Source organism: Pseudophryne corroboree, chromosome 10 (genome assembly GCF_028390025.1).
Source record: "Pseudophryne corroboree isolate aPseCor3 chromosome 10, aPseCor3.hap2, whole genome shotgun sequence".
NCBI lineage: Eukaryota > Metazoa > Chordata > Amphibia > Anura > Myobatrachidae > Pseudophryne > Pseudophryne corroboree.
In genome coordinates, this window is record NC_086453.1 from 327,092,662 (window position 1) to 327,114,831 (window position 22,170).

The following is a 22,170-nucleotide window of genomic DNA, read 5'->3' on the forward strand; positions in this document are numbered from 1 at the left end:
CGAAAGGACTGCGGCTGAAAAGACGGTGTCTTTTTCTGTTGGGAGGGGGTCTGAGGTAAAAAGGTGGATTTTCCGGCAGTTGCCGTGGCCACCAGATCCGATAGACCGACGCCAAATAATTCCTCCCCTTTATACGGCAATACTTCCATATGTCGTTTAGAATCCGCCTCACCTGACCACTGTCGCGTCCATAAACTTCTTCTGGCAGATATGGACATCGCATTTACTCTCGATGCCAGAGTGCAAATATCCCTCTGAGCATCTCGCATATAAAGAAAAGCATCCTTTAATTGCTCTATAGTCAATAAAATACTGTCCCTATCCAGGGTATCAATATTTTCAGTCAGGGAATCCGACCAGACCACCCCAGCACTGCACATCCAGGCTGAGGCGATGGCTGGTCGCAGTATAACACCAGTATGTGTGTATATACTTTTTAGGGTAGTTTCCAGCCTCCTATCAGCTGGATCCTTGAGGGCGGCCGTATCAGGAGACGGTAACGCCACTTGTTTTGATAAGCGTGTGAGCGCCTTATCCACCCTAGGGGGTGTTTCCCAGCGCGCCCTAACCTCTGGCGGGAAAGGGTATAATGCCAATAACTTTTTTGAAATTAGCACTTTTCTATCTGGGTTAACCCACGCTTCATCACATACATCATTCAATTCCTCTGATTCAGGAAAAACTACAGGTAGTTTTTTCACCCCCCACATAATACCCCTTTTTGTGGTACTTGCAGTATCAGAGATATGCAAAGCCTACTTCATTGCCGTGATCATATAACGTGTGGCCCTACTTGAAAATACGTTTGTTTCTTCACCGTCGACACTAGATTCAGTGTCCGTGTCTGGGTCTGTGTCGACCGACTGAGGTAAAGGGCGTTTTACAGCCCCTGACGGTGTCTGAGACGCCTGGGCAGGTACCAACTGGTTTTCCGGCCGTCTCATGTCGTCAACTGATTTTTGTAATGTGCTGACATTATCACGTAATTCCATAAACAAAGCCATCCATTCCGGTGTCGACTCCCTGGGGGGTGACATCACCATTATTGGCAATTGCTCTGCCTCCACACCAACATCGTCCTCATACATGTCGACACACACGTACCGACACACAGCAGACACACAGGGAATGCTCTTATCGAAGACAGGACCCCACTAGCCCTTTGGGGAGACAGAGGGAGAGTTTGCCAGCACACACCCAAGCGCTATAATATATATGGGAACAACCTTATATAAGTGTTGTATCCTTATAGCAGCTTAAATATATAAAATATCGCCAAAAAAAGTGCCCCCCCCCTCTCTGTTTTACCCTGTTTCTGTAGTGCAGTGCAGGGGAGAGTCCTGGGAGCCTTCCTCACAGCGGAGCTGAGCAGGAAAATGGCGCTGTGTGCTGAGGAGAATAAGCCCCGCCCCCTATTCCGGCGGGCTTTTCTCCCGGAGTTTGAGATATCTGGCATGGGTTTAATACATCCATATAGCCTCAAGGGCTATATGTGATGTATTTTTTAGCCATAAAAGGTATTATACATTGCTGCCCAGGGCGCCCCCAGCAGCGCCCTGCACCCTCCGTGACCTATGGTGTGAAGTGTGTGACAACAATGGCGCACAGCTGCAGTGCTGTGCGCTACCTTCATGAAGACTGAAAAGCCTTCTGCCGCCGGTTTCTGGACCTTCAATCTTCAGCATCTGCAAGGGGGGTCGGCGGCGCGGCTCCGGGACGAACCCCAGGGTGAGACCTGTGTTCCGACTCCCTCTGGAGCTAATGGTGTCCAGTAGCCTAAGAAGCCAATCCATCCTGCACGCAGGTGAGTTGAACTTCTCTCCCCTAAGTCCCTCGATGCAGTGAGCCTGTTGCCAGCAGGACTCACTGAACATAAAAAACCTAAAAACTTTTTCTAAGCAGCTCCTTAAGAGAGCCACCTAGATTGCACCCTGCTCGGACGGGCACAAAAACCTAACTGAGGCTTGGAGGAGGGTCATAGGGGGAGGAGCCAGTGCACACCACCTGATCCTAAAGCTTTATTTTTGTGCCCTGTCTCCTGCGGAGCCGCTATTCCCCATGGTCCTGACGGAGTCCCCAGCATCCACTTAGGACGTCAGAGAAATATATAATATCACTAGTACTGCAGCCGGACAGGTATATAATATATATTTATTATGTAATGACTGATGACGGATCTGCTGGACACTGTCAGCTCAGCAGCACCGCAGACTGCTACAGTAAGCTACTATAGTAGTATGTATCAAGAAGAAAGAAAAAAAAAACCACGGGTAGGTGGTATACAATATTATATATATATTATATACAATTATATATATATATTATATATATTAAACTGGTGGTGATTATTATAAACTGGTGGTCAGGTCACTGGTCACACTATCAGCAACTTGCAAGTAGTACTCCTAAGCAGACAATCACAATATATATTATACTGGTGGTCAGTGTGGTCACAATGGCAGTGTGGCACTCTGGCAGCAAAAGTGTGCACTGTACGTTATATGTACTCCTGAGTCCTGCTCTCAGACTCTAACTGCTCCCCACTGTCAGTGTCTCCCCCACAAGTCAGATATACATTATACAGTCACACTATCTATCTATCACTTCAGCAAGTAGTAGTACTCCTCCTAAAGTACTCCTCCTAATGCTCCCCAAAATTACTACTGTGTCTCTCTCTACTCTAGTCTCACTCTCTATAAACGGAGAGGACGCCAGCCACGTCCTCTCCCTATCAATCTCAATGCACGTGTGAAAATGGCGGCGACGCGCGGCTCCTTATATAGAATCCGAGTCTCGCGATAGAATCCGAACCTCGCGAGAATCCGACAGCGGGATGATGACGTTCGGGCGCGCTCGGGTTAACCGAGCAAGGCGGGAAGATCCGAGTCGCTCGGACCCGTGTAAAAAAACATGAAGTTCGGGCGGGTTCGGATTCCGAGGAACCGAACCCGCTCATCTCTAGTGTCCAGTAGCCCCTGCTCCAAATCCGAGGTGGTCCATGCTGAGGTAGCTGTAGTCTCCCTTTGCTTGCCATAAGTTCTCGCCTAGTATCCAGCTCCCTCAGTCCACTTAGTGGCGCTGGCACTGCATGCCTGGCTGGAGCACAGTGGTTTCTGGATCTTTTGCGGTCACCTGACCTCAAGTGTCAGGAGCCGGATCTGAATGAAGAAAGAGCTGCATGCGGCTCAAGAGCCACTGGTTGGCCACCGCTGCACTAGATTATAAACACATAATACCCTTCTCAACACACATATAAAGAAATAGCAAAACAAATTACTGCTCAGCAGACTAGCAAAACCCAGGGCCGGCGCTACCACTAGGCAGCTTTAGGCAGCTGCCTATGGGCGCCGGCCACTTGAGGGCGGCAGCTCACGCTGCCGATGAACGCTTCTCCGTCCTCTTCCTTAAGAGGAATATTACAGGTGTTAGCGCGGCGAGGAGCGGAAGACAGTTGCTATAGCAACTGTAATAATATCCGACAGCACACTGCTTACGCTATGTGAATAGAGTATTAGAGCCGCTGCCGATGGGTAACACTGACACTGTCCATGCGGCCGGCTGATAACAGTTGGGCAGCCGCGTCATCCCTTTAGCACGGGCAGTGTCAGTGTAACCCATCGACAGCGGCTCTAATACTCTATGCACATAGAGTCTGCAGCGTGCTGCCGGATATTGTTACAGTTGCTATAGCAACTGTCTTCCGCTCCTCGCCGTGGTAATGCCCGTCATACTCCCGCCCTGGACCATGAGAAGAAACTGCCACAAACTCACCCCGCGATTGTAAGAGCTCCATTAATATATAAAGGGTCAAGGTGGGAGGGGGGAAATACTTAGGGGGTGGGGGAATCATTAAATCTATATAGTAAAGGGCGGGGTGAGGGTGTATATTTAAATATATAAAAGGTAGAGGTGATGGGTTGCTGGAAGGGGAAGAGGAATGACACATATATATATATGTATGTGTATATATATATATATATACATACATGCACATATATATATATCACTGCCAGCACACAAAACACTTGAATTCCTCCCATACAGATGAGGAGCAGCATTAATCTTTAATTACATAGTGGGTGTGTATATATATATATATATATATATATATATATATATATATATATAGTGGTCGAAGTGGGCTGGTATGCGGCAGCATGGCATACCGTCACTTCTCCACAGACCCAGAAGTTTTTTGTTTTTTTTTAAATGGCCGAGCGTGCTCATGTTCCCCACACTGCTGCTCCCAGTCACGGCGGTCGGTGCCGGAGCTCTGAACCACACTACTTCCCAGCAGTTATGGCGGACACACACTCCCCCTTCCCTCCTCCAGCAGCCGCCCATGCACAGTGCCAAGATTCCTCCAATTATTCAACCGGGCAGCCGCGTCACCATGGGGCTGCATAGACGCTGGCGCTCAAATCCTCCTGCTGCCGGCCTCCTCTTCGGGCTCTGCCTGGGTCCGCGCTGCGGGACTCCCTTGTTGACAGTGACAGACCGCAGCTCAAGCTAAGGTTGACTGGACATGGCGGCGGTGAGTGACTGCTGGAGAGCCCTGTGCTCTCCTGCCCCCCCATTCCCCATGTGTGTGGACCCTCCCTCTGTGTGCGTGACACCTTGTGCCCCCCTGTGCCCCCCCACTGCCTTTGTGTGTATGTCACCCAGCGCTCCCCTACCCCTGTTGCCCTGTGTGATGACCCTCCTGCCCATGTATGGTGCTCTGTACACCCCCTGCATGTGACACCCTGTCCCCCATGTTTCAGCTCATACCTTCTGCTATAATGTGAATTTTGGCTCATTCCGTGTACTATAATGTGAATTTCGGCTCATTCCGTGTGCTATAATGTGAATTTCGGCACATTCTGTGTGGTATAATGTGAATTTCGGCTCATACCGTGTGCTATAATGTGAATTTCGGCTCATTCAGTGTGCTACAATGTGAATTTCTGCTCATATTGTGTGCTATAATGTGAATTTCGGCTCATACCGTGTGCTATAATGTGAATTACGGCTCATACTGTGTGCTATAATTTGAATTTCAGCTCATACCGTGTGCTATAATGTTAATTTTGGCTCATACTGTGTGGTATAATGTGAAAGGAGCACCAGTACTAGATAGTATAAGGGGTACTACACTGAAGGACACGCCCCCTTTTGAGTGGCCACTACCCCTTTACTTTTCCATACACCCACTTCAAAATTTGCACTTCGACCACTGTATAGATATACTGTATATAGGCTGCCTGAAGGCTTAATCCAGCCCTGGTCTAGCAGTTCTCGTGCACCCTGGGTAGAACGCCTACAGCATTAAAGCAGCAATCTGTCCTGAAGTTCCCACTAAGAGTCAGCTGGATGGGATGTATTAACATTAAAATGCGCTTAAAAAAATAAAACTGTTTTCTGGGTTTTACCACATTTCCTGTATGTATTAAGACACGGTGTGTGGTTTTGGGAGAGGGGGGGGGGGGGGGGTAGCAGGCTGAAATTTTGCCTAGGATGTAGAGAAGCCTTGCACCGGCCCTGGCAAAACCACAGACCGATCAGTGATATACTTTAAAGTGAACACCTTAGCTAATCTTTTAATTAGAGAACAATACCTTTAATTGTACAGTGATAAAGAACAATAAACACAGTTCCACTTATAGTAGAGCAGTTATCTTCAGCACTCAATAGTATCAATAGCTAAGTACCAAAGTGCACTTAACCCAGTTATAATTCTCTCACAAAATGGCTTCCTCTCTTTATGCTTATAAACTCAGTCAGTGGCTCAATAGTAATTAAAGCAGAACATATATCACACCATCAGCATATTCATATCTTTAGCACAGTCTCTTATAAATGTAAAGGCCAGTACTCACCGGCAGATGTGGGGAGAGATGTGTGCTAAACGAACCGCTCAGCACACATCTCCCCCCCCCCCCCCCCCCCCCGCTCAGCACAGCACGATGCGTGCTGAGCGTGCGGGGGAGACGGGGCTCATTTCACCCAGCGGGTGACGTGACCTGCTAGATTGGCCAATCTAGCACCAGCGATAGCAATGCACGGGGCTGCGCATCGCTGTCGCTGTGAGGGGTACACACGGAGTGATCGCTGCTTAAAATCTAAGCAATCTTATCAGATCAGCAGCGATCGCTCCGTGAGTACCCCCCTTTAGAGTTACTCAGTACTTACAGTATACTTTTACTATGCTCTTATTAGATTTTCAGTATACTTTCATTAGGCTTTCAATATGTTTTCACTAGTGACATCTCCCTGTATTAGTTTAGTTTTAATTAGTTTAACTCAGCATCCACATATCTCATACTCCCTTTGATGGTGTTTATGCTGTAGCCCCCCAGCACACCATCAGTGAGTATTCAGTTGCCCTTAGCACTTAACACCACTTTAGTGTGTTGCTTGCCCAGCCCAGGATCATGCACCTTCGGCACCTTACCTAGGCTGACCATAATATCGCTTTAAACTGGCACACTCATAAATAACACAGGTTCTGGGGCTGATTAAAACCAGGTGACATACAGATTTGATGTTAGCCAGCTACAGAACCTGTGTAATTCATTAGTGTCACAGTTTAAAGGGATAGTATGGTCAGCCTACCTTACCCCACTCTCCTGCTCCGCTCCTCTGTGTCTTACAGTCTCTACTGCACATGTACAACCAGGGAATCCTATCCTTTTTTCTGGCTTTTCCCTTTTGTTGCTCTGCGGTTCCACCTAGTGGCAGCCTCCTATATTGCAGTGTCCATTCGCTCCACAAAGCCAAGGGTATCACATTTGTTGTTTATACTAATTGTTGGTGTATTCTCTTTCAGCGGTGTCATGCACTCCTAGCACATATATTTACAACTCGCTGATATTTCACGTGCCAACCATCTTTAACCCTAAGGTAACAATTGAAAATGTATTCTGGGATTATGGGATTGTTGGCAAACTAGTTTATATTAACTTTTGAAAACATTACAAATAAATACAGTATATATATATATATATATATATATATATATATATATATATATATATGTTCATAGTGCTGACATTGCTCATGTCGGCATTCAGCATGTTGATACTGACAGGGGCGTAGCGAGGGCGGCGCAAGTGGAGCTCATGCTCCAGGTGCCTGTCTGTGGCAAGGGCGCCGCAGTCCCACCGGCCAGTAACTACATACTGCGCATGTCACTAAGCCACAGCGGCTGCACTGCGGGACAGGAAGGATGACTGAACGCTTTCCCCGGTGACCCCAGCAGTGATCCAGGGAGAGGTCAGGTAAGCATAGCAACGGGAGAGACACAGAGAGGGGAGAAAGCCATGCGGGGACTCAGGAGGGGCAGCCATGAGGAGACACGGTGGGGAAGGGGAGCAACCATGCGGAGCCACAGGGAAGGCAGCCTTGGGAATGCACATGGGGAGGCAGCCTTTGGAATACACAGGGGGGAGGCAGCCTCGGGGACATTAAGGGGGGGGGGGGCAGCCATGGGGATACACAGGGGGAAGGCAGACATGGGGATACACAGGGGGGAGGCAGCCTTGGGGTCCTTAAGTGGGGGAGGCAGCCATGGGGAGACGGGGGAGGCAGCCTTGGGGACATAAAGGGTTGGAGGCAGCCATGGGGATACACGGGGGGGGGGGGGGGGGGGCAGTCTTGGGGTGATACAGGGGGGAGGCAGTATTGGGGTAATACAGGGGGGAGGCAGTCTTGGGGAGATACATGGGGGGCAGTCTTGGGGAGATACATGGGGGGCAGCCATGGGGAGACACCCCTTTAATTTAACCCCACATGCACACTTGGGGGGCATAGCACGCATATGCTCCGGGCGCCGTGGCTACACGCTACACCTCTGGATACTGATAATGTTGAAATGTTGACAATGTATTTTTAGCAGTAATTCTATCCCTAACCCTAACTTAAACAGTAACCCTAACCTTAATACTAACCCTAACAGTAACCCTAACCTTAATACTAACCCTAACAGTAACCCTAATTGTAATCCTAATGCTAACACCTAACTCTAAGCCTACTGCAAATGTCTATATTATACAGTCGGCATTTCGTATGTCAATGTTTTGTCAATGTTGACTTTTCCATGGAAAAAAAATCGACATTGAAAACATTTTCAATGTTGACATCATGAATGCTGACATTGGCACCGTCGATTTAGTGACTGCATACCCTTGATAACTAAATTTTTCTAGAGAAGCCATCTATGCAACCACTGATATGTGTGCCATAAGGCTTTAACTTGCTGTATCCATCTATATGCCATACATAGTTTGGCCCACGACTGACATACATGCGTCGTCTCAAGCGGTTGCGCTCACACAGATCTACCCCATTTCCATCCATCAGTCGCATCAATTGCCTTACAGTTTCTCTTATGGTTATTATCCCGGCCATCCAACATTTCTGGTGCATCCACCTGTAGCCGTGCGGTTTGCCAGAAATTTGTAGTTGTTGGTAAATGACGGACGTCACTTCTGCCTCATCTGTCTTATTACGTCTCCGCCAAAGATGTTTTTATGTAGCTTTTTCTCCAGTGTCCGGAGGCTTATTTTAATATTATGTGATTCCTCCAACATCACCAAAATTTCACGATTTGTGTATACACGCCTAAATAGTCTTCAATGATTGTATCCATGTTGGTCTGCTAAGCTTTGTTTTGAACACTTGCTTCTGTTGCTTTGCCTCATGGAAACAGCACATAGGCTTATGCAATCTTCAATAATGTTTTTCCTTATTTTGAGATACTAAGTCAATATTTTGAGATACTAAGTAAAATATTTTGTGATACCATGTCAATATTTTGAGAAAGTTTCTCAATATTTTGAGGTACTAAGTCAATATTTTGAGATACTGGATCTTTGTTTTTTCATCACTGTGGCAGAAATGGGCTTCCATACTAAGTGGTTCTTATCTGCCATCAAATTCTATGTTTCTAGGTATGAGGCTTAAATGTGTGTACCATCCATCTTATCTTCAATTCCCATCCATGCTGAGGGACATTGCTGACCCTTGGGGATTAAATAAGGGGTCTATTCTAGAGATGAGCGCCTGAAATTTTTCGGGTTTTGTGTTTTGGTTTTGGGTTCGGTTCCGCGGCCGTGTTTTGGGTTCGACCGCGTTTTGGCAAAACCTCACCGAATTTTTTTTGTCGGATTCGGGTGTGTTTTGGATTCGGGTGTTTTTTTCAAAAAACCCTAAAAAACAGCTTAAATTATAGAATTTGGGGGTCATTTTGATCCCATATTATTATTAACCTCAAAAACCATAATTTCCACTCATTTTCAGTCTATTCTGAATACCTCACACCTTACAATATTATTTTTAGTCCTAAAATTTGCACCGAGGTCGCTGGATGACTAAGCTAAGCGACCCTAGTGGCCGACACAAACACCTGGCCCATCTAGGAGTGGCACTGCAGTGTCACGCAGGATGGCCCTTCCAAAAAACACTCCCCAAACAGCACATGACGCAAAGAAAAAAAGAGGCGCAATGAGGTAGCTGTGTGACTAAGCTCAGCGACCCAAGTGCCCGACACAAACACCTGGCCCATCTAGGAGTGGCACTGCAGTGTCACGCAGGATGTCCCTTCCAAAAAACCCTCCCCAAACAGCACATGACGCAAAGAAAAAAAGAGGCGCAATGAGGTAGCTGTGTGAGTAAGATTAGCGACCCTAGTGGCCGACACAAACACCGGGCCCATCTAGGAGTGGCACTGCAGTGTCACGCAGGATGTCCCTTCCAAAAAACCCTCCCCAAACAGCACATGACGCAAAGAAAAATAAAAGAAAAAAGAGGTGCAAGATGGAATTGTCCTTGGGCCCTCCCACCCACCCTTATGTTGTATAAACAGGACATGCACACTTTAACCAACCCATCATTTCAGTGACAGGGTCTGCCACACGACTGTGACTGATATGACGGGTTGGTTTGGACCCCCACCAAAAAAGAAGCAATTAATCTCTCCTTGCACAAACTGGCTCTACAGAGGCAAGATGTCCACCTCATCATCATCCTCCGATATATCACCGTGTACATCCCCCTCCTCACAGATTATCAATTCGTCCCCACTGGAATCCACCATCTCAGCTCCCTGTGTACTTTGTGGAGGCAATTGCTGCTGGTCAATGTCTCCGCGGAGGAATTGATTATAATTCATTTTAATGAACATCATCTTCTCCACATTTTCTGGATGTAACCTCGTACGCCGATTGCTGACAAGGTGAGCGGCGGCACTAAACACTCTTTCGGAGTACACACTTGTGGGAGGGCAACTTAGGTAGAATAAAGCCAGTTTGTGCAAGGGCCTCCAAATTGGCTCTTTTTCCTGCCAGTATAAGTACGGACTGTGTGACGTGCCTACTTGGATGCGGTCACTCATATAATCCTCCACCATTCTTTCAATGTTGAGAGAATCATATGCAGTGACAGTAGACGACATGTCCGTAATCGTTGTCAGGTCCTTCAGTCCGGACCAGATGTCAGCATCAGCAGTCGCTCCAGACTGCCCTGCATCACCGCCAGCGGGTGGGCTCGGAATTCTGAGCCTTTTCCTCGCACCCCCAGTTGCGGGAGAATGTGAAGGAGGAGATGTTGACAGGTCGCGTTCCGCTTGACTTGACAATTTTGTCACCAGCAGGTCTTTGCACCCCAGCAGACTTGTGTCTGCCGGAAAGAGAGATCCAAGGTAGGTTTTAAATCTAGGATCGAGCACGGTGGCCAAAATGTAGTGCTCTGATTTCAACAGATTGACCACCCGTGAATCCTTGTTAAGCGAATTAAGGGCTGCATCCACAAGTCCCACATGCCTAGCGGAATCGCTCCCTTTTAGCTCCTTCTTCAATGCCTCCAGCTTCTTCTGCAAAAGCCTGATGAGGGGAATGACCTGACTCAGGCTGGCAGTGTCTGAACTGACTTCACGTGTGGCAAGTTCAAAGGGCATCAGAACCTTGCACAACGTTGAAATCATTCTCCACTGCACTTGAGACAGGTGCATTCCACCTCCTATATCGTGCTCAATTGTATAGGCTTGAATGGCCTTTTGCTGCTCCTCCAACCTCTGAAGCATATAGAGGGTTGAATTCCACCTCATTACCACTTCTTGCTTCAGATGATGGCAGGGCAGGTTCAGTAGTTTTTGGTGGTGCTCCAGTCTTCTGTACGTGGTGCCTGTACGCCGAAAGTGTCCCGCAATTCTTCTGGCCACCGACAGCATCTCTTGCACGCCCCTGTCGTTTTTTAAAAAATTCTGCACCACCAAATTCAAGGTATGTGCAAAACATGGGACGTGCTGGAATTTGCCCATATTTAATGCACACACAATATTGCTGGCGTTGTCCGATGCCAAAAATCCACAGGAGAGTCCAATTGGGGTAAGCCATTCTGCGATGATCTTCCTCAGTTGCCGTAAGAGGTTTTCAGCTGTGTGCGTATTCTGGAAAGCGGTGATACAAAGCGTAGCCTGCCTAGGAAAGAGTTGGCGTTTGCGAGATGCTGCTACTGGTGCCGCCGCTGCTGTTCTTGCGGCGGGAGTCCATACATCTACCCAGTGGGCTGTCACAGTCATATAGTCCTGACCCTGCCCTGCTCCACTTGTCCACATGTCCGTGGTTAAGTGGACATTGGGTACAACTGCATTTTTTAGGACACTGGTGAGTCTTTTTCTGACGTCCGTGTACATTCTCGGTATCGCCTGCCTACAGAAGTGGAACCTAGATGGTATTTGGTAACGGGGGCACACTGCCTCAATAAATTGTCTAGTTCCCTGTGAACTAACGGCGGATACCGGACGCACGTCTAACACCAACATAGTTGTCAAGGACTCAGTTATCCGCTTTGCAACAGGATGACTGCTGTGATATTTCATCTTCCTCGCAAAGGACTGTTGGACAGTCAATTGCTTACTGGAAGTAGTACAAGTGGGCTTACGACTTCCCCTCTGGGATGACCATCGACTCCCAGCAGCAACAACAGCAGCGCCAGCAGCAGTAGGCGTTACACGCAAGGATGCATCGGAGGAATCCCAGGCAGGAGAGGACTCGTCAGAATTGCCAGTGACATGGCCTGCAGGACTATTGGCATTCCTGGGGAAGGAGGAAATTGACACTGAGGGAGTTGGTGGGGTGGTTTGCGTGAGCTTGGTTACAAGAGGAAGGGATTTACTGGTCAGTGGACTGCTTCCGCTGTCGGCCCAAGTTTTTGAACTTGTCACTGACTTATTATGAATGCGCTGCAGGTGACGTATAAGGGAGGATGTTCCGAGGTGGTTAACGTCCTTACCCCTACTTATTACAGCTTGACAAAGGGAACACACGGCTTGACACCTGTTGTCCGCATTTCTGGTGAAATACTTCCATCCCGAAGAGCTGATTTTTTTGGTATTTTCACCAGGCATGTCAACGGCCCTATTCCTCCCACGGACAACAGGTGTCTCCCCGGGTGCCTGACTTAAACAAACCACCTCACCATCAGAATCCTCCTGGTCAATTTCCTCCCCAGCGCCAGCAACACCCATATCCTCCTCATCCTGGTGTACTTCAACACTGACATCTTCAATCTGACTATCAGGAACTGGACTGCGGGTGCTCCTTCCAGCACTTGCAGGGGGCGTGCAAATGGTGGAAGGCGCATGCTCTTCACGTCCAGTGTTGGGAAGGTCAGGCATCGCAACCGACACAATTGGACTCTCCTTGTGGATTTGGGATTTCGAAGAACGCACAGTTCTTTGCGGTGCTTTTGCCAGCTTGAGTCTTTTCAGTTTTCTAGCGAGAGGCTGAGTGCTTCCATCCTCATGTGAAGCTGAACCACTAGCCATGAACATAGGCCAGGGCCTCAGCCGTTCCTTGCCACTCCGTGTGGTAAATGGCATATTGGCAAGTTTACGCTTCTCCTCCGACAATTTTATTTTAGGTTTTGGAGTCCTTTTTTTACTGATATTTGGTGTTTTGGATTTGACATGCTCTGTACTATGACATTGGGCATCGGCCTTGGCAGACGACGTTGCTGGCATTTCATCGTCTCGGCCATGACTAGTGGCAGCAGCTTCAGCACGAGGTGGAAGTGGATCTTGATCTTTCCCTAATTTTGGAACCTCAACATTTTTGTTCTCCATATTTTAATAGGCACAACTAAAAGGCACCTCAGGTAAACAATGGAGATGGATGGATACTAGTATACAATTATGGATGGACTGCCGAGTGCCGACACAGAGGTAGCTACAGCCGTGGACTACCGTACTGTACTGTGTCTGCTGCTAATATAGACTGGTTGATAAAGAGATGTAGTAGTAGTAGTATGTATGTATAAAGAAGAAAGAAAAAAAAAACCACGGGTAGGTGGTATACAATTATGGACGGACTGCCGAGTGCCGACACAGAGGTAGCTACAGCCGTGGACTACCGTACTGTACTGTGTCTGCTGCTAATATAGACTGGTTGATAAAGAGATGTAGTAGTAGTAGTAGTATGTATGTATAAAGAAGAAAGAAAAAAAAACCACGGGTAGGTGGTATACAATTATGGACGGACTGCCCAGTGCCGACACAGAGGTAGCTACAGCCGTGGACTACCGTACTGTACTGTGTCTGCTGCTAATATAGACTGGTTGATAAAGAGATGTAGTAGTAGTATGTATGTATAAAGAAGAAAGAAAAAAAAACCACGGGTAGGTGGTATACAATTATGGACGGACTGCCCAGTGCCGACACAGAGGTAGCTACAGCCGTGGACTACCGTACTGTACTGTGTCTGCTGCTAATATAGACTGGTTGATAAAGAGATGTAGTAGTAGTAGTAGTATGTATGTATAAAGAAGAAAGAAAAAAAAACCACGGGTAGGTGGTATACAATTATGGACGGACTGCCCAGTGCCGACACAGAGGTAGCTACAGCTGTGGACTACCGTACTGTACTGTGTCTGCTGCTAATATAGACTGGTTGATAAAGAGATGTAGTAGTAGTATGTATGTATAAAGAAGAAAGAAAAAAAAACCACGGGTAGGTGGTATACAATTATGGACGGACTGCCCAGTGCCGACACAGAGGTAGCTACAGCCGTGGACTACCGTACTGTACTGTGTCTGCTGCTAATATAGACTGGTTGATAAAGAGATGTAGTAGTAGTAGTATGTATGTATAAAGAAGAAAGAAAAAAAAAACACGGGTAGGTGGTATACAATTATGGACGGACTGCCGAGTGCCGACACAGAGGTAGCTACAGCCGTGGACTACCGTACTGTACTGTGTCTGCTGCTAATATAGACTGGTTGATAAAGAGATGTAGTAGTAGTAGTATGTATGTATAAAGAAGAAAGAAAAAAAAACCACGGGTAGGTGGTATACAATTATGGACGGACTGCCGAGTGCCGACACAGAGGTAGCTACAGCCGTGAACTACCGTACTGTGTCTGCTGCGACTGGATGATAAATAATGATATAAAAAATATATATATATCACTACTGCAGCCGGACAGGTATATATTATATAATGACGGACCTGCTGGACACTGTCTGTCAGCAGAATGAGTTTTTTATAGAATAAAAAAAAAACACCACACAAGTGAAGTCACACGACGAGTGTTTAACTTTTTCAGGCAATCACAATATAGTATACTATACTACTAACTATACTGGTGGTCAGTGTGGTCAGGTCACTGGTCAGTCACACTGGCAGTGGCACTCCTGCAGCAAAAGTGTGCACTGTTTAATTTTAATAATAATATGTACTCCTGGCTCCTGCTATAACCTATAACTGGCACTGCAGTGCTCCCCAGTCTCCCCCACAATTATAAGATGTGTGAGCTGAGCACAGTCAGATACGAGTGTTTAACTTTTTCAGGCAATCACAATATAGTATACTATACTACTAACTATACTGGTGGTCAGTGTGGTCAGGTCACTGGTCAGTCACACTGGCAGTGGCACTCCTGCAGCAAAAGTGTGCACTGTTTAATTTTAATAATAATATGTACTCCTGGCTCCTGCTATAACCTATAACTGGCACTGCAGTGCTCCCCAGTCTCCCCCACAATTATAAGCTGTGTGAGCTGAGCACAGTCAGATATATACATAGATGATGCAGCACACTGGGCTGAGCAGTGCACACAGATATGGTATGTGACTGAGTCACTGTGTATCGTTTTTTTCAGGCAGAGAACTGATATATTAAATAAAACTGCACTGTCTGGTGGTCACTGTGGTCTGTCACTAGTAAACTCTGCACTCGCTACAGTTCTACAGTACTCCTAAGCTCCAGTAAATCATGTCAATCTCTCTCTCTCTCTCTTCTAATCTAAATGGAGAGGACGCCAGCCACGTCCTCTCCCTATCAATCTCAATGCACGTGTGAAAATGGCGGCGACGCGCGGCTCCTTATATAGAATCCGAGTCTCGCGAGAATCCGACAGCGTCATGATGACGTTCGGGCGCGCTCGGGTTAACCGAGCAAGGCGGGAAGATCCGAGTCGCTCGGACCCGTGAAAAAAAACATGAAGTTCGTGCGGGTTCGGATTCAGAGAAACCGAACCCGCTCATCTCTAGTCTATTCATGAATCAGTGAAAAGTGTGGAGAAGTGAGCCATTGCAGATGTTGCCTATGGCAACCAATCAGCATTGAAGTAACATTTAAAATTTGCATACTATACAACTGTACGGAGAAGCTGATTGGTTGCCATGGGTAAAAACTTCTCCACAGGCTCACTTCTCCACTCTTTTCACTGCTTCATGAATAGACCCTTAAGGCACTAGTACTGTACTTTATGTTTCTCTCTGATCTGTCCTGTGGGAGTGGTAAAAGAATAACTGATCTCCCTGCTTCGGCGGTATTGTTCCAGGTCGAGGGACCCACAAGCCGTGGTGACTCCGTGGGTATTCCAGTGTGTGTACGTGTTTACTCCACTTCCACTCATTCCAAGAGTTCTAAAACTCATAAGGAGAACAAAAGTTCAGGCAATCCTCACTGCTCCGGACTGGCCAAGAAGGATCTTCTGGAGCTACTGCTAGAAGAGCCGAGGACTCTTCCTCTTCGGGAGGACCTGCTGCAGCAGGGGCCGTTCCCTTATCAAGACTTACCGTGGCTACGATTGATGGCATGGAGGTTGAACGGCAGATATTAGCTCGGAATGGCATTCCGAACAAGGTTATTCCTACCCTCATACAGGCTAGGAAAGGAGCAACGTCTAAACATTACCATCGTATTTGGAAAAAATATATATCTTGGTGTGAGTCCAAGAAGTTTCCTATGGTGAAGTTTCAACTGGGATGGTTTCTCCTCTTCTTGCAAGCAGATGTAGATATGGGCCAGAGGTTGGGATCCGTAAAGGTCCAGATTTCGGCCCTATCCATTTTCTTCCAGAAACAATTGGCTTCCCTCCCTGAGGTTCAGAGTTTCTTGAAAGGGGTTCTGCACATCCAGCCTTCCTTTGTGCCGCCTACGGCTCCCTGGGATCTTAACGTGGTGTTACAGTTCCTCCAATCGGATTGGTTCGAGCCTCTACCGGATGTTGAGGTCAAGTTTCTCACGTGGAAGGCTGTCACTTTTTTGGCCTTAGCTTCTGCTAGACGTGTGTCGGAGTTGGGGGCTTTGTCTTGTAAGAGCCCCTACTTGATCTTCCATGAAGATAGAGCTGAGCTCCGGACACATCAGCCGTTCCTTCCAAAGGTTGTGTCAGCATTTCATATCAACCAACATATTGTGGTGCCAGTTGCTACTGACTCCGAAATTTCCTCAAAGTCCTTGGATGTTGTAAGGGCTCTGAAAATCTATATGAAGGGGACTGCTCGTCACAGAAAATCGGACTTTCTGTTTGTCCTGTATGATCCCAAGAAACTTGGGTTTCCTGCTTCTAAGCAGACGATCTCTCACTGGTTTAGGTTCGCTATCCAGCATGCGTATTCTACGGCAGGATTACCGTGTCCTACGTCAGTTAAGGCCCACTCTACTCGTAAGGTGGGTTCTTCCTGGGCGGCTGCCCGGGGTGTCTCGGCTTTACAGCTTTGCCGAGCGGGTATTTGGTCGGGGTCGAACACGTTTGCAAAGTTCTACAAGTTCGATACCTTGGCCGCTGAGGACCTGACGTTTGGTCAGTCAGTTCTGCAGGAGCCTCCGCGCTCTCCCTCCCGTTCTGGGAGCTTTGGTACATCCCCATGTACTAATGTGGACCCCAGCATCCTCTAGGACGTAAGAGAAAATAGGATTTTAATTACCTACCGTTAAATCCTTTTCTCTAGTCCGTAGAGGATGCTGGGCACCCGCCCAGCGCTTCATGATCCTGCAGTCGTTACTTAGTTCAGTACTGCTTAGTTCTTGGTTAAGTACTATTTTGTTACTTGGTTAAGTAATATGGGGGGTAATTCTGAGTTGATCGCAGCAGGAACTTTGTTAGCAGTTGGGCAAAACCATGTGCACTGCAGGGGGGCAGATATAACATGTGCAGAGAGAGATAGATTTGGGTGTGGTGAGTTAAATCTGCAATCTAAATTGCAGTGTAAAAATAAAGCAGCCAGTATTTATCCTGCACAGAAACAAAATAACCAACCCAAATCTAACTCACTCTGCAAATGTTATATCTGCCCCCCTGCAGTGCACATGGTTTTGCCCAACTGCTAAAAAAATTTCCTGCTGCGATCAACTTGGAATTACCCCTATTGTTCAGCCGTTGCTGATGTTTCAAGCTGGTTAGCTTGGTTTGCCTTGTATGTGTGAGCTGGTGTGAATCTTGCCACTATCTGTGTAAAATCCTTCTCTCGAAGTTGTCCGTTTCCTCGGGCACAGTTTCTAGACTGGGTGTGGTAGGAGGGGCATAGAGGGAGGAGCCAGCCCACACTCTCAAACTCTTAAAGTGCCAGTGGCTCCTAGTGGACCCGTCTATACCCCATGGTACTAATGTGGACCCCAGCATCCTCTAGGACACAAGAGAAAATCATTTAACATACCATTTTATTATTCTTTTCAAAGCATCACCATATTACACAGAGCTGTAGAGAGATTAAATCATTTACCCGTTTGGAGTTTAAATCTAAATTCCCTTGGGGGCGTGGCTTAGCTGTGAGTGAAGGTGGACGTGCTGACAACGAGCTCCTGCATAAGTGCTCGTATTTGACGATCACTGTCCACAAAACCTACCCATTGAGACCCACCAGAAGCCTGCTACTGCTCCCCTGCACTGGTGGGTAGGTTGCAGAGCCGGCGGGTGCTCCCTGCGCCCGTGCTGGTTGCGGCCTGCCTACCTGGTTGGAGCCGGGGACTCGAGCCGGGTGCTGCCCCGGACCGGAAGTGATGTGGCGGGGGCCTTGATCACGGCCGTGGATGGCGGCGGCCCTTCTCCTGACTCCCCTAACGGCGTCTCCCTTGCCTCCTGCCAAACCGCCCTGTGCGCCATCCAACCCGCCAGCCGTGGCGCCCGCTGTGTGTATCCGAAAAGCGGGAGCGTGCGCGGCTGAGCTCCGTGGGCGGGATGCGGCTGGCGCTGCCTCCTGCATCTGTTTGTCTTCGTTTCCCGCTGCAGTGCAGTGAAGGGGGGCCCCTTGTTTGCAGAGACGCTCCCCACTTCCACCAACACAACAGACGGGGGCACGGGAACCAGAACTACAAAGGCCCAGGATTGGAGCCTGGGGGCGCCATTTTAAGTGCTGGCAAATTGCCAATGATAGTGTGTGCTGTATTAATCTCTTCGTCTGCTGGATAATTGCTGCATATAAGGCACCCCCTCCATACCTCCAACCCCAGAAGCTGCTGCATTAATATAAAGGGGACTTTTCAAGTGTTAGTGTCTACAAGTCCTCGGGGCTTGTACCCTTCCTGTATCTATATCTGATATCTCCTCACTTACACCCGTCAGTTGGGGGATGCGGGGGGACCCTCCCCGTTGTGAGCCGGGATGATATAACTACCTTCGTGATGTCCTGACCCATCGCTCGCTCCTGATGCTCTGATACAACTCCTGGCAATTAGCAAGCCGGCATAGCTTTGTCTATACTCCTTCTTCCAAATTGTCTCGTCTACACCTCCTTCGGTGGGATATACCTTTCAGAATTATGCCGCCTAAACGCCAAAAAGACCAAACCCCGGCTCGTCCGGTGGCTTTCTTCAAGCAGTCGTCTTCATCTCAGAGTCCAAGAGGGCCTTCCATTTCTGATCCTCAACCGAAACACTCTCCAGAGCGTGTTGACCCGTCTGTGACTCCCTGTGTCGGTCCGGCGAAACTCTCACAACTGGATGACGATGCTCCTCTCACTCTCGGCTTTATGCGGCAACTTCTGACTTCCTTCAGGGATGATATAACGATGGAAGTTAAGACAGCGTTGCAGTGCTGCCAACAATCAGTCGATGCCATAGGTCAGCGCACGGATCATCTCTGAATAAGTGTGAGGAGGTGGTGAAATCCCATAATGAGATGATTACTCAACTTGAGTTACAATCCGAGGTCGCGGACCTACGACGGAAGACCTGTGACCTTGAGGATAGGTCACGCTGTAACAACATAAAACTCCGCGGCATTCCAGATACGGTCCACAACTCGGACCTCAAACAATTTGCAACGGATCTTTTCATGACCCTCCTTCCCACCAACTCCATCGATGATTTCCTCATTGATCGCATCCACCGTCTCCCAAAGGCAAAAAATGCCCCAAAGGACGCTCCAAGAGACACTTTGATGAGGATGCATTATTTCCACATTAAGGAACAGATCCTACGTGCGGCTATGCGACCGGATCTGCCGGCCTCAACCTTGGGAGATCTGCAAGGATACGGAGACCTGTCGGTTACTACTCTGGCTATGCGACGCTCCTTCTATCCGGTGACCACGGCTTTGAGGAGAGCTGATATTCCCTATCGTTGGGGATTCCTGACCAAACTCCTCGTTAGAAGGAACGGCGCCACCAATGTAATAACTACACCAGAGGCTGGTTTGTGACTATTAGACTCTTGGAAGTTGGAGGACTCATCCGCGAGAGCCCCTAAAACCCTCAAATTGGCTCAAGAATGGTCAACTGCCGGCAGCTCGAATTGAAGAACCGCGACTGCTAATAGGTCGTCTGTCACTGATGGACTTGATTCATTTCTCCATTTCTGCATTTTTGTAGGCCGTTACTCTTCCCGGACGGTGCATTTGGTAGTTATTACGCAAGCCAGTTCCGCATGTATACGTGAGATATAATTTCTGGTTAGGATGGGTACGCTATGTTACCTTCTTTATGTCTAACACAATTCATAACCTTCTCCTTTTCCTCTCACCCGTGATGGCTGAGTCTATGCATCCTTATCCATGTCTCCTCTACCATTATAACCACTATATGGTGTAGGTGTTTCTTGCGTGCGATCGCAGCTTTTTAGCGATGCGTGCGGGGCTCACCTACCCCTACTATGACTCCTTGCATTGTCCGGGAATTAGATGTTGCATTTTTTTTATATTTCTTTATTATTGCTGTTATAAACTGATTGTTATAGGAGTGAGGGAGGGTTCCTCCCTATGCCTCGACCCCACGCGTTGCCTATTTAGGCAACCCCGTTTGGCATCCATGTGGTGCCCACTATATTTTTTACCTTTACTATGTTTCCCCTTCTCCCTGTCTTTCCTAGTTTTGGTACACATGTATTCTTGTTTATTTCGTCATACAGTTTATATTTGTAGATTGTTTATAGCACTGTTACTTAAGATGCCTAATGGTTAAAGTTCTTTCCTTAAACGTGAAAGGTCTGAATTCACCCAACAAGCGGCGGTTAGCCCTAAACCACTTCGTAAAATGTAAGGCACACATAGTGGCTCTACAGGAGACTCACTTCATGTCTACCTCTCCACCTTCCCTTATGGATAGGAAATTCCCCACCTGCTATATGTCCAACGGTCCTAAGAAAAAAGCGGGAGTAGCTTTTTTGTTTTCTTCTATATGCGATTTTTCTCTAGAACGTCAGATCTCAGACCAGGAAGGTAGATACCTCATCCTGATTGGTAAATTAGAGGACAAGCCTGTCACTTTAGCTACACTGTATGCTCCTAACACTAAACAAATCCCCTTCTTCAGAATTTTTTTTAAGACCCTTCAGACGCACCAATCGGGTGCTCTGTTATTGTTGGGGGATTTTAACATGGTCCCCGACCCCACGGTAGATAGATCCTCAACTCGTTCTGTCTCCAGTGCAAGCCCGCTCCAAGATAATTCCCACTCCTTCCGGAATATCTTACACGAATATGACCTCTACGATGTCTGGAGGGCCAAAAACCCGACCGGCAGGGATTACTCGATTTTCTCCTCGGTACATGGCTCTTTCTCTAGGATCGACCTAGCAGTTTCAGATAAATGGACTCTTCAGCAGGTATCGAAGGCTTCTGTCCTGCCAGTATCATGGTCCGATCATTCTGCCCTCGCTATTCAGTGGAACCTTCGACGCGCTAGAACTTCACCCACTCTATGGCGTCTTGGAGACTATCTCCTCACGAATGCGGAAGCTAAACGATCTATAACACAGGCCCTATCACTATATATCGATACTAATATTCCAGCTGACACGTCCATATTTACACACTGGTGTGCCCTCAAAGCGGTGGTTCGGGGAGCAGCTATTCAAGCGGCTGCGTATATCCATAGAACTTCCCGCGTGTCACAACTGAGGGCCTGAGCTGACGGGAGGCAGCCTCAGTTGTAGGGGCTGAGATGTAACGGAACCTGGGAGGTTGTATCAGACCCCTAGACATGTAAGTAACATGTAGAACAACTGCCCGAAGGCGTGACCACGACAACCAGGATAAAAGTCAATGATGTTTATTATGACAAACTCCGTAACACAGCAGCAGTAAAGGAAACATAAAAGTCAACAGAGGATAAATACAATTCCTGGGTACTACAGGGTGGCAAGGGCCACAGGCACTGGTAGAGTGAGACAGTTCTAATAATCTTCTAGTTGGAAAGTCCTTACCAGGCCTGACTGTAGCAATGGAGAGAACCCAGGATCGTACCAGCTGGTGTTCCAGGAAAGGCTGGGTTGCTGAAGATAAAACGGCTGCTGTGGATACTGGCTGGAACCAGACTGTTGTTGGTACGGAGTGGATAGTGGCTGGAACCAGTTAAATAATAAACGAACTTGAGAGCGATGAAATAATAATGAAGTTTGGAGTTTGAGAGCGGTGAAATAATAATACCGGTGGAGAGTGGTAAACTGCAGAAAGGACACCGGCCCTTTAAG

General features: G+C 47.6%; 2 protein-coding genes across 6 annotated transcripts in view; one reads left to right on the top strand and one right to left on the bottom strand.

Moving 5' to 3' along the window:
- The window catches only part of LOC134966656 (trichohyalin-like), a 241,249-nt gene that overhangs the window by 185,276 nt on the left and 33,803 nt on the right, over window positions 1–22,170 (bottom strand). The window lies entirely within an intron of this gene.
- The window catches only part of CCDC27 (coiled-coil domain containing 27), a 281,519-nt gene that overhangs the window by 17,234 nt on the left and 242,115 nt on the right, over window positions 1–22,170 (top strand). For 4 of the 5 annotated variants that reach the window (XM_063943568.1, XM_063943573.1, XM_063943569.1 and 1 more), the window contains exons 1-2: window positions 3,625–3,780; window positions 6,809–6,882. The gene's annotated coding sequence lies outside the window, so the exon portion shown is untranslated. Of the gene's footprint in view, window positions 1–3,624; window positions 3,781–6,808; window positions 6,883–22,170 lie in introns of those variants that run through there. The other variant, XM_063943570.1, reaches the window with a different exon arrangement.